This window comes from Heterodontus francisci, chromosome 43, assembly GCF_036365525.1.
Source record: "Heterodontus francisci isolate sHetFra1 chromosome 43, sHetFra1.hap1, whole genome shotgun sequence".
Lineage (NCBI taxonomy): Eukaryota > Metazoa > Chordata > Chondrichthyes > Heterodontiformes > Heterodontidae > Heterodontus > Heterodontus francisci.
Window position 1 is genome coordinate 31,784,654 of NC_090413.1, and position 10,223 is coordinate 31,794,876.

Sequence of the window (10,223 nt, forward strand, 5' to 3'; positions counted from 1 at the left end):
TAGCCACTCCAGGCGCTGCTTCACAAACCACTGACCACCTCCAGGCGCGTATCCATTGTCTCTCGAGATAAGGAGGCCCAAAAGAGATTGGTTAATATATACCACAAAAAGTAGGGGGCCCAGTACTGAGTCCTGTGGAATGCCACTGGAACCAGCCCTCCAGTCGCTAAAACATCTGTCAACAATTACCCTTTTTTTCCTGCTACTGAGCCAATTTTGTTGGAGTCCAGTTTGCATTTCCCTGGATCCCGAGGGATTTTTTTTAACCAGTCTGCCATGTGGGACCTTGGCAAAAGCCTTGCAAAAATCCATGTAGACCACATCAACTGCACTACCCTCATCTATCTCTTCCTTGTTACTTCTTCAAAAAATTCAATCAAGTTGGTCAAACAAGATCTTCCCTTAACAAATGCATGCTGACTGTCCCTGATTAACCTGTGCCTTTCTAAGTGACAGTTTGTCTTGTCTCTCAGAATAGATTCCAATAATCTGCCCACTACTGAGGTTAGACTGACTGGCCTGTAATTATTTGGTCTATCCTTTGCTTCCTTTTTAAACATAGGATAACATTAGCAATTCTCCAATCCTCTGGCACCATATCTGTATCTAGTGAAGACTGGAAACTGATGGTCAGACCCTCTGCTATTTCCTCTCTTGCTTCTTTTAACAGCCTAGGATACATTTCAACTGCCCTTGGCGATTTATCAACTTTCAAGGAAACAAATCCCATTAATACTTCCTCATTCCCTATGTTTATCACATCCAATACTTCACACTCTTCCTCTTTAACTACAATATCTGCATCGTCGCCCTCTTTTGTGAAGACAGATGAAAAGTATTCATTAAGAACCATACCAATATCTTCTGCTCCTACACATAGCTTACCTTTTTGGTCTTTTATGGGCCCTACTCTCTCCCTAGTTATCCTCTTACTCTTAATGTATCGATAAAACATCTTTGGGTTCACCTTGATTTTGCTTGCCAATATTCTTTTATGCCCTCTCTTTGCTTTCCTAATTTCCTTTTTGATTTCACCCGTTCACTTTCTATACACCTCTCAGCTTTCTGTAGTATTGCGTTCTCGCTGTCGGACATAAGCTTTCCTTTTGTGACTTATCTTACCCTGTAGGCTGCTTGACATCCATGGGACTCTACATTTGGCTGCTTCACCCTTTTTCTTTGTGGTAACATGTTTACCCTGAACCCCCTGGATCTCCCCTTTGAATGCCTTCCCCTGTTCTGACACTGATTTACCTTCATGTAGCTGTTTACAGTTCACTTTTGCTAAATCACTCCTCAGTTTAGTAAAATTGGCCTTGCCCAATTGAGAACTCTAACTCCTGTTCTATCTCTGTCCTTTTCCACAATTACGTGAAAATTGACTGAATTATGATCACTTTTTGCACAAATGGTTCTCCAGGATACGGGAAGCATCCTGGAGCTCCCACATAGCACAAGAGCTACATTCCCGAGGTTGAAGCAACCCTGTCATTCCTTTATTTATTAATTGACACTTTGCTACTGCTAAAAAAGGCCTTATCAATACTGCAACATCGTAGAATTATTAATAAAACCTTACTAGTACTACCTCACTAGTTAAAATAAACCTTGCTCAAAAAAATACCAGCTACTCACTTGTTCCTTATTATTAAGCTATTTACACACACACCCTAACAGTCGTGTATTAACTCAGCTACTTAGAGTTATTCCCTAACAGCAGTTACTCACCAACCAATCACCTTGCAGCATTCATGTGACGTCACTGCTCACTTTGTTTTCAAACTCCAGCATGCCTGGACTCCTCTCCACTGCTGTCTCGGAAGGTAAGTGCTCTAAACGATCCTCGGGCTCTATCTATCTGCTCCTTGCTCCATGTTATTCCCACAGGCCCGCTCCTCACTTGGAAGGTAAGTGCTCTAGGCCACGATCCTCGGGCTCTGTTTATCTGCTGCTCGTTCCATGTTCTTCCTCAGGTCTGTTCCTCTCTGCTGCTCTCCCAGAAGGTAAGTGCTCTAGACCACGATCCTCGGGCTCTATCTATCTGCTGCTCGCTCCATGTTTTTCCCGCAGTTCCGCTTCTCTCTGCAGCTCTCCCGGAAGGTAAATCACATTAAATTAAAATTACTTAACACCCAATTAATAAATAATATATCACCAGGTTAATATAATTTAACTGTAAATTAATAATGTTAAATCAATATTAATACAAACACTTCATTGAATTAAATAAAATACTTGAGTCAGTTAATAACATTAGTCATAAAATAGTTAGATCAGCTTGAATTAAATAAAGAAATGAATTAAATTAATAAAGATACATTGCATTAAAAGAGGAAATAATATTAAGTATATTATGTTGATAAAATTACTTGATTTTACTCAAAATTGTTGTATCTCACATCAATTATTCAAATTATACAATAAAACTAACCACCTTAAATTGATAAGCATAATTGTGCAATCTAAAATTACACTACTTTAATTACACTATTTGCTTGGCGTGAAACAGGGCTGTGTTCTCGCACCTACACTGTTTGGGATCTTCTTCTCCCTGCTGCTCTCACATGCGTTCAAGTCTTCAGAAGAAGGAATTTTCCTCCACACAAGATCAGGTGGCAGGTTGTTCAACCTTGCCCGTCTAAGAGCGAAGACCGAAGTACGGAAAGTCCTAATCAGGGAACTCCTCTTTGCTGACGATGCTGCATTAACATCTCACACTGAAGAGTGTCTGCAGAGACGCATCGACAGGATTGCGGCTGCCTGTGCCGAATTTGGCTTAACCATCAGCCTCAAGAAAACGAACATCATGGGACAGGACGTCAGAAATGCCCCATCCATAAATATCGGCGACCACACTCGGGAAGTGGTTCAAGAGTTCACCTACCTAGGCTCAACTATCACCAGTTGATGTTAAGAAGGAGGATGTGCTGGAAATTTTGAAAGACATGAGGATAGATAAGTCCCCGGGGCCAGATGGGATATACCCAAGGTTTTTACGGGAAGTGAGGGAAGATATTGCCACGCCTTTGGCGGTGATCTTTGCATCCTCACTGTCCACTGGAGTAGTGCCAGATGATTGGAGGCAAATGTTATTCCCTTGTTCTATAACCCTGGGAATTACAGACCAGTCAGTCTTACGTCAGTGGTGGGCAAATTATTGGAGAGGATTCTAAGTGACAGGATTTATGATTATTTGGAAAAGCAAAGTTTGATTAGAGATAGTCAGCATGGCTTTGTGAGGGGCAGGTCATGCCTCACAAGCCTTATTGAATTCTTTGAGGATGTGACAAAACACATTGATGAAGGAAGAGCAGTGGATGTGGTGTATATGGATTTTAGCAAGGCGTTTGAAAGGTTCCCCATGGTAGGCTCATTCAGAAAGTAAGGAGGCATGGGATACAGGGAGATTTGGCTGTTTGGATACAGAATTGGCTGGCCCATAGAAGACAGAGGGTGGTAGTAGATGGAAAGTATTCAGCCTGGAGCTCGGTGACCAGTGGTGTTCCGCAGGGATCTGTTCTGGGACCTCTGCTCTTTGTGATTTTTATAAATGACTTGGATGAGTAAGTGGAAGGCTGGATTAGTAAGTTTGCCGATGACACGAAGGTTGCTGGAGTTGTGGATAGTGTGGAGGGTTGTTGTAGGTTGCAGCGGGACATTGACAGGATGCAGAGCTGGGCTGAGAAGTGGCAGATGGAGTTCAACCTGGAAAAGTGTGAAGTGATTCATTTTGGAAGGTCAAATTTGAATGCAGAATACAGGCTTAAAGACAGGATTCTTGGCAGTGTGGAGAAACAGAGGGATCTTGGGGTCCATGTCCATAGATCGCTCAAAGTTGCCACTCAATTTGATAGGGTTGTTAAAAAGGCGTATGGGGTGTTGGCTTTCATTAACAGGGGGATTGAGTTTAAGAGCCGCGAGGTTATGCTGCAGCTCTATAAAGCCCTGGTTAGACCACACTTGGAATATCGTGTTCAGTTCTGGTCGCCTCATTATAGGAAGGATGTGGAAGCTTGAGAGAGGGTGTAGAGGAGATTTACCAGGATGCTGCCTGGACTGGAGGGCATGTCCTACAAAGAAAGATTGAGGGAGCTAGGGCTTTTCTCATTGGGGTGAAGAAGGATGAGAGGTGACTTGATAGAGGTGTACAAGATGATGAGAGGCATAGATAGAGTGGATAGCCAGAGACTTTTTCCCAGGGTGGAAAGGACTATCACCAGGGGGCATAATTATAACGTGATTGGAGGAAGGTTTCGGGGAGATGTCAGAGGTAGGTTCTTTACACAGAGAGTGGTGGGTGCATGGAATGCACTGCCAGTGGTGGTAGTAGAAGCAGATACATTAGGGACATTTAAGCGACTCTTGGATAGGTACATGGATGACAGTAGAATGAAGGGTATGTACGTAGTTTGATCTTAGAGTAGGTTAAAGGGTCGGCACAGCAAAGTGGGCCGAAGGACCTGTACTGTGCTGTACTGTTCTATGTTCTAACCTGTCTCTCGATGCAGAATTCAACAAGCGCATGGGAAAGGCTTCCTCTGCTATGTCGAGACTGGCCAAGAGAGTGTGGGAAAATGGCGTACTGACACAGAACACAAAAGTCCAAGTGTATCAAGCCTGTGTCCTCAGTACCTTGCTCTACGGCAGCGAGGCCTGGACAATGTACGTCAGCCAAGAGCGACATCTCAATTCATTCCATCCTCGCTGCCTCCAGAGAATCCTTGGCATCAAGTGGCAGGACCGTATCTCCAACACAGAAGTCCTCGAGGCGGCCAACATCCCCAGCTTATACACCCTACTGAGCCAGCGGCGCCTGAGATGGCTTGGCCATGTGAGCCGCATGGAAGATGGCAGGATCCCCAAGGACACATTGTACAGCGAGCTCGTCACTGGTATCAGACCCACCAGCCGTCCTTGTCTCCGCTTTAAAGTCATCTGCAAACACGACATGAAGTCCTGTGACATTGATCACAAGTCATGGGAGTCAGTTGCCAGCGATCGCCAGAGCTGGCGGGCAACCATAAAGGTGGGGCTAAAGCGTGGCGAGTTGAAGAGACTTAGCAGTTGGCAAGAAAAAAGACAGAAGTGCAAGGGGAGAGCCAACTGTGCAACAGCCCCGACAACCAATTTTATCTGCAGCACCTGTGGAAGAGTCTGTCACTCTAGAATTGGCCTTTATAGCCACTCCAGGCGCTGCTTCACAAACCACTGATCACCTCCAGGCGCTTACCCATTATCTCTCGAGACAAGGAGGCCAAAGACAAAAAAGACAATTTGCTTCGCATTATACTAATAAGATTATACTGAATGTAATGTAACTATTAGCTAATCAGCTCACAATTACATCTCATAACTCATCATAAATTAATAAGCAACATCACTTAAAAAAGTAGTTACTGCACGTTACATCCAGAAAATTACTACATATCTAAGTAAAAGTGATAAAAAAAATTAATAAATGAAATATATAAAATTCAAAAATAATTCATATTTACTTATTGTAAACTACCTCACATTAAATTGATAAATACATTTTCAGAACATGAATCTAATGCAAATATCATCATATTAAATTTATAAAGAACTGCCACAAGGGGAGGAAGGATCATTGCAGAGGCCGGGAAATACCCCCAGAAAGAGGCGGGGGGGGGGCGGGGTGTTGTGGAAGCAGGAAAACTGGGTTGCAGCTCACCTGTGTGAAGGAGATGGGGCTTTAAATACCCCATGGGGGAGAAGGGTAATGCAGGGGCAGTTCAAGGCACCCCGTAGGGGGCGGGGCTCTAAATACCCCATGGGGGAGAAGGGTAATGCAGGGGCAGTTCAAGGCACCCTGTAGGGGGCGGGGCTCTAAATACCCCATGGGGGAGAAGGGTGGTGCAGGGGCAGTTCCAGGCATCCCGTAGGGGGCAGGGCTCTAAATACCCCATGGGGGAGAAGGGTAATGCAGGGGCAGTTCAAGGCACCCTGTAGGGGGCGGGGCTCTAAATACCCCATGGGGGAGAAGGGTGGTGCAGGGGCAGTTCCAGGCATCCTGTAGGGGGCGGGCTGTAAATACCCCATGGGGAAGAAGGTTGGTGCAGGGGCAGTTCCAAGCATCCCGTAGGGGGCGGGCTCTAAATACCCCAATATAATAAAAGCAAAATACTGTGGATGCTGGAAATCTGAAATACAAACAAGAAATGCTGGAAACACTCAGCAGGTCTGGCAGCATCTGTGGAAAGAGAAGCAGAGTTAACGTTTCGGGTCAGTGACCCTTCATTGGAACTGACAAATATTAGAAAAGTCACAGGTTATAAGCAAGTGAGGTAGGGGTGGGGCAAGAGATAACAAAGGAGGTCTCGATTGGACCAGGCCACATAGCTGACCAAAAGGTCACAGAGCAAAGGCAAACAATATGTTAATGGTGTGTTGAAAGACAAAGCATTAGTACAGATTAGGTGTTAATACACTGAATATTGAACAGCAGCAAGTGCAAACCTGAAAAAAAAACAGTGGGTAAGCAAACTGAACAAACTAAGATGAAATGAAATAAATGCAAAAAAAAAGGTTGTAAAAAATGTAAAAAAGAATGTAAAAAAAAAGGGAAAAAAACTAACTAAAAATGAAAGTAAAATGGGGGGCTGTCATGCTCTGAAATTATTGAACTCAATGTTCAGTCCGGTAGGCTGTAGTGTGCCTAATCGGTAAATGAGATGCTGTGCCTCGAGCTTGCGTTGATGTTCACTGGAACACTGCAGCAATCCCAGGACAGAGATGTGAGCATGAGAGCAGGGGGGAGTGTTGAAATGGCAAGCAACCGGAAGCTCAGGGTCCTGCTTGCGGAGTGAGCGGAGATGTTCCGCAAAGAGGTCACCCAGTCTGCGCTTGGTCTCCCCAATGTAGAGGAGACCACATTGTGAGCAGCGAATACAGTATACTACATTGAAAGATGTACAAGTAAATCGCTGCTTCACCTGAAAGGAGTGTTTGGGGCCTGGGATAGTGAGGAGAGAGGAGGTAAATGGGCAGGTATTACACCTCCTGCGCTTGCAGGGGAAGGTGCCATGGGACGGGGACGAGGTGGTGGGGGTAATGGAGGAGTGGACCAGGGTGTCGCGGAGGGAACGATCCCTTCAGAATGCTGACAGGGGAAGGGAGGGGAAGATGCGACTGGTAGTGGCATCACGCTGGAGGTGGCGGAAATGGCAGAGGATGGTGCAGGGGCAGTTCCAAGCATCCCGTAGGGGGCGGGGCTGGTGCGATCTGTTTTTCCGCCAATCAGACATTCGAGCTGTGAAATATTCTCAGATATGATGTCAATATTCTCTCACTATTATGAAGAGACGGTGTTGATGTTACTTTGATCTTAGATCAATACGATATAAAGATACAAAAGTTTTGTTCTGTTGTGCCGGTGGGTGACATCAGTTCCGGTGGGTGGGGCGGGGGTGATTGACAGGGCGCGGGACTTTTAAAGCGGCTCCTGTCAGCGCGAGGAGGAGTGGTGGTTAAAGTGGGATTTGAAGCTGTTGTTCGTGAGACGAACTAAAATACAGAAGTAATATTGAAACTGAGTCGAAACATATCTCCAGTTTATACTCAGTTTTAACATTTCTAGGGACTGAAGACATTTTACTATCAAATGTCTAATGATGGCTTTACACTGCGTTTTGTTGAAGTGACAGATGGCGGGTAAGTTTGAGGCTGAATGTTCTATCTTTGATTTACCACTGATGTGGTGATTTGTTTCTGATGCACCTGTTCCAAATGACTTTAATGAAGTGATTGGTTTGTTGGGCCATTGCGCAGTTTTTTTCCAGTTTGTAATCCTGTAGTTTTTTCCGTGGCTGAGGCTTGTCTAACTTCTACAAGTAATTAAAGCTGACCTTTTTCTGTATTATGTTGGTGTAACGCGATTAGTAGGAATATTTAAAATGATAAGGATGTAATAGAAAAGTTTTATGTCTGACTATAAAAGCCTTTACTTAGTCCATTTTACGTGGGCGTCTGATTTTGAAAAACACTTAGTTTGTGACACTTATTGTATAACAACGTTGGGGAAATGCATGCTCCGTTTTTATGTCTAATGGATCATTGTTGTATTTAATTCCGAATTCTTCATCCAATACTTAATACAAGACTTAAAGTGCAACCGTTTTTAGTCTGACATGGATACTTAGCTAATGGCAAATTACGTGGCTTCCAATTTAGAAACGAAATTTTAACCTTTTGTTTTGGTACAAACAGGAGTAATCGCCACGTAACCTCAGTTTTATTGCGCAGGGGCAGTTTTCTGTTAAATCAGAACAGTCTCTCTGTATCTGGAGCTAAATTGTAAACACAGTATAAATCCATGTTTGCAGAAAAGCATTCGTATGCAGAATTGTGTTTTGGTCAAGTATGTGCTTTTTACAATGTGTTCCTGACGAGTAAGTGATATCAGCAACTACACAGCAGGAGTCTCAATCGCAGTGTAAATCCATGTGTCTTCGTAATGGTCCACATGCTGGTGTTGGAACGCCTGTTTTTTGCAGACTATGTAGACAGTTCAGCTCTGTTCTTGTGAACCTCGAGTATCACAGCTGTTAAAGGGTCGGACTGCAGTTGCTATAATTTTCTAAGCCTTCGTCATTGCCCAGAGTTCCTGTTAATTGGGATTGGTACTTCGTTGCCTGTGCTTAACACTGCCTACCTGGTCAAGGAAAAGACGTTGCATGGAGACTAATCCAGAATTCAGTTGTCTGATCTGATTACTCAATTAGTTAGTATAATCAAGTATTCGCTTAGTTCTGCACTATATTAAAGTACACAGCATAGAACCTCCAGTATCATAGTACATTGTATTTATTAGACCTTGGTTAAGGGGTGGTTGTGTATATCTCTCCAACACATACCATCAAGTATTGTACAAAAGATTGTAGTGCCTAAGACTGTCTCTCCAATAGCAGGTAATAGAATACAGTGACTAAGTGCATCACATTTTATAATGTATTGAGACTGTTCCTCAAATAACAATAAAAAGGGACTGAGGCACTTTATACACTGCATAATCAAAATGTACAAGGATGGTTGGACATGGGAGATTGATATGAAATCCTTAGACTGGGGTATAACAGATGAAACAAATGGCAGCAAAGGTGTTTAAAGTAATGCAATATGACATAACACTATTATAAGAGTCTTCAAGATCAGTTATAACTTATCACTTACTAAAGCACAAGTGAATAATGCAAGGCTGGATTACATCTATCTTAGCACGAGGAGTCTTCCAAGTAAGGCAGATGAATTTAGGGTGTTGATTAACACATGGGAATATGATATTGCTATTACTGAGACATGGTTGAGGGAAGAGCAGGACTGGCAGTTAATATTCCAGGGTATAAAATCTTCAGGTGTGATAGGAGGATGTAAAAGAGGAGGTGGCATTGTACTGTTGATCAAGGAGACAATTACTGCAGTAAGGAGGGACGATATCTTAGAAGGTTCCTCAAATGAGGCCATATAGGTAGAACTAAAACAGAAAGGGGGCAATCACTTGGCTGGGAGTGTATTACAGGCCTCCAAACAGTCAGGGAGAGATAGAGGAGCAGCTATGTAGGCAAATCTCAGGTGTGGGGAAAAAAAGTAATAGGGGCTTTCAACTTCCCCAATATCAACTGGGATAATCTGAGTGCAAAAGGCTTAAAGGGGGTGGAATTTTTAAAGTGCATACAGGAGAGCTTTTTGGGCCTGTAGAAAGTCCTACAGGAGAAGGGGCAGTACTGGACCTAATCCTAGAGAATGAAGCCAGACAAGTAGTGGAAGTGACAGTGAGGGAGTATTTTGGGCATAATGACCATAACTCTAAGATTTAAGGTCCTTATGGAAAAGGACAAAGAGGGACCTGGAAATAAAAGTGCTGAATTGGGAAGGCTGATTTCAATATGATAAAACGGGATCTGGCCAAAGTGGACTGGGAGCAGTTACTTGTAGGAAAGTCTACATCAGACCAGTGGGAGTCATTCAAAGAGGAAATACTGAGTTCAGGGTCAACACCTCTCAGTAAAGGTGAAGGGTAGGACCAAGTCCAGGGAACCCTGGATGTCAAGGAATATAGAAGATTGGATAAGGGGTGGGGGAGAAGAGGAGGCTTATGGCAGATTCAAAGTGCTGAAAACAGCAGAGGCCATGGAGGAATATAGAAAGCGTAGGGGGGTACTTGAAGTAATTTGCATAAAGAGGGCGCATGAAGAAAGTGGCAGGCA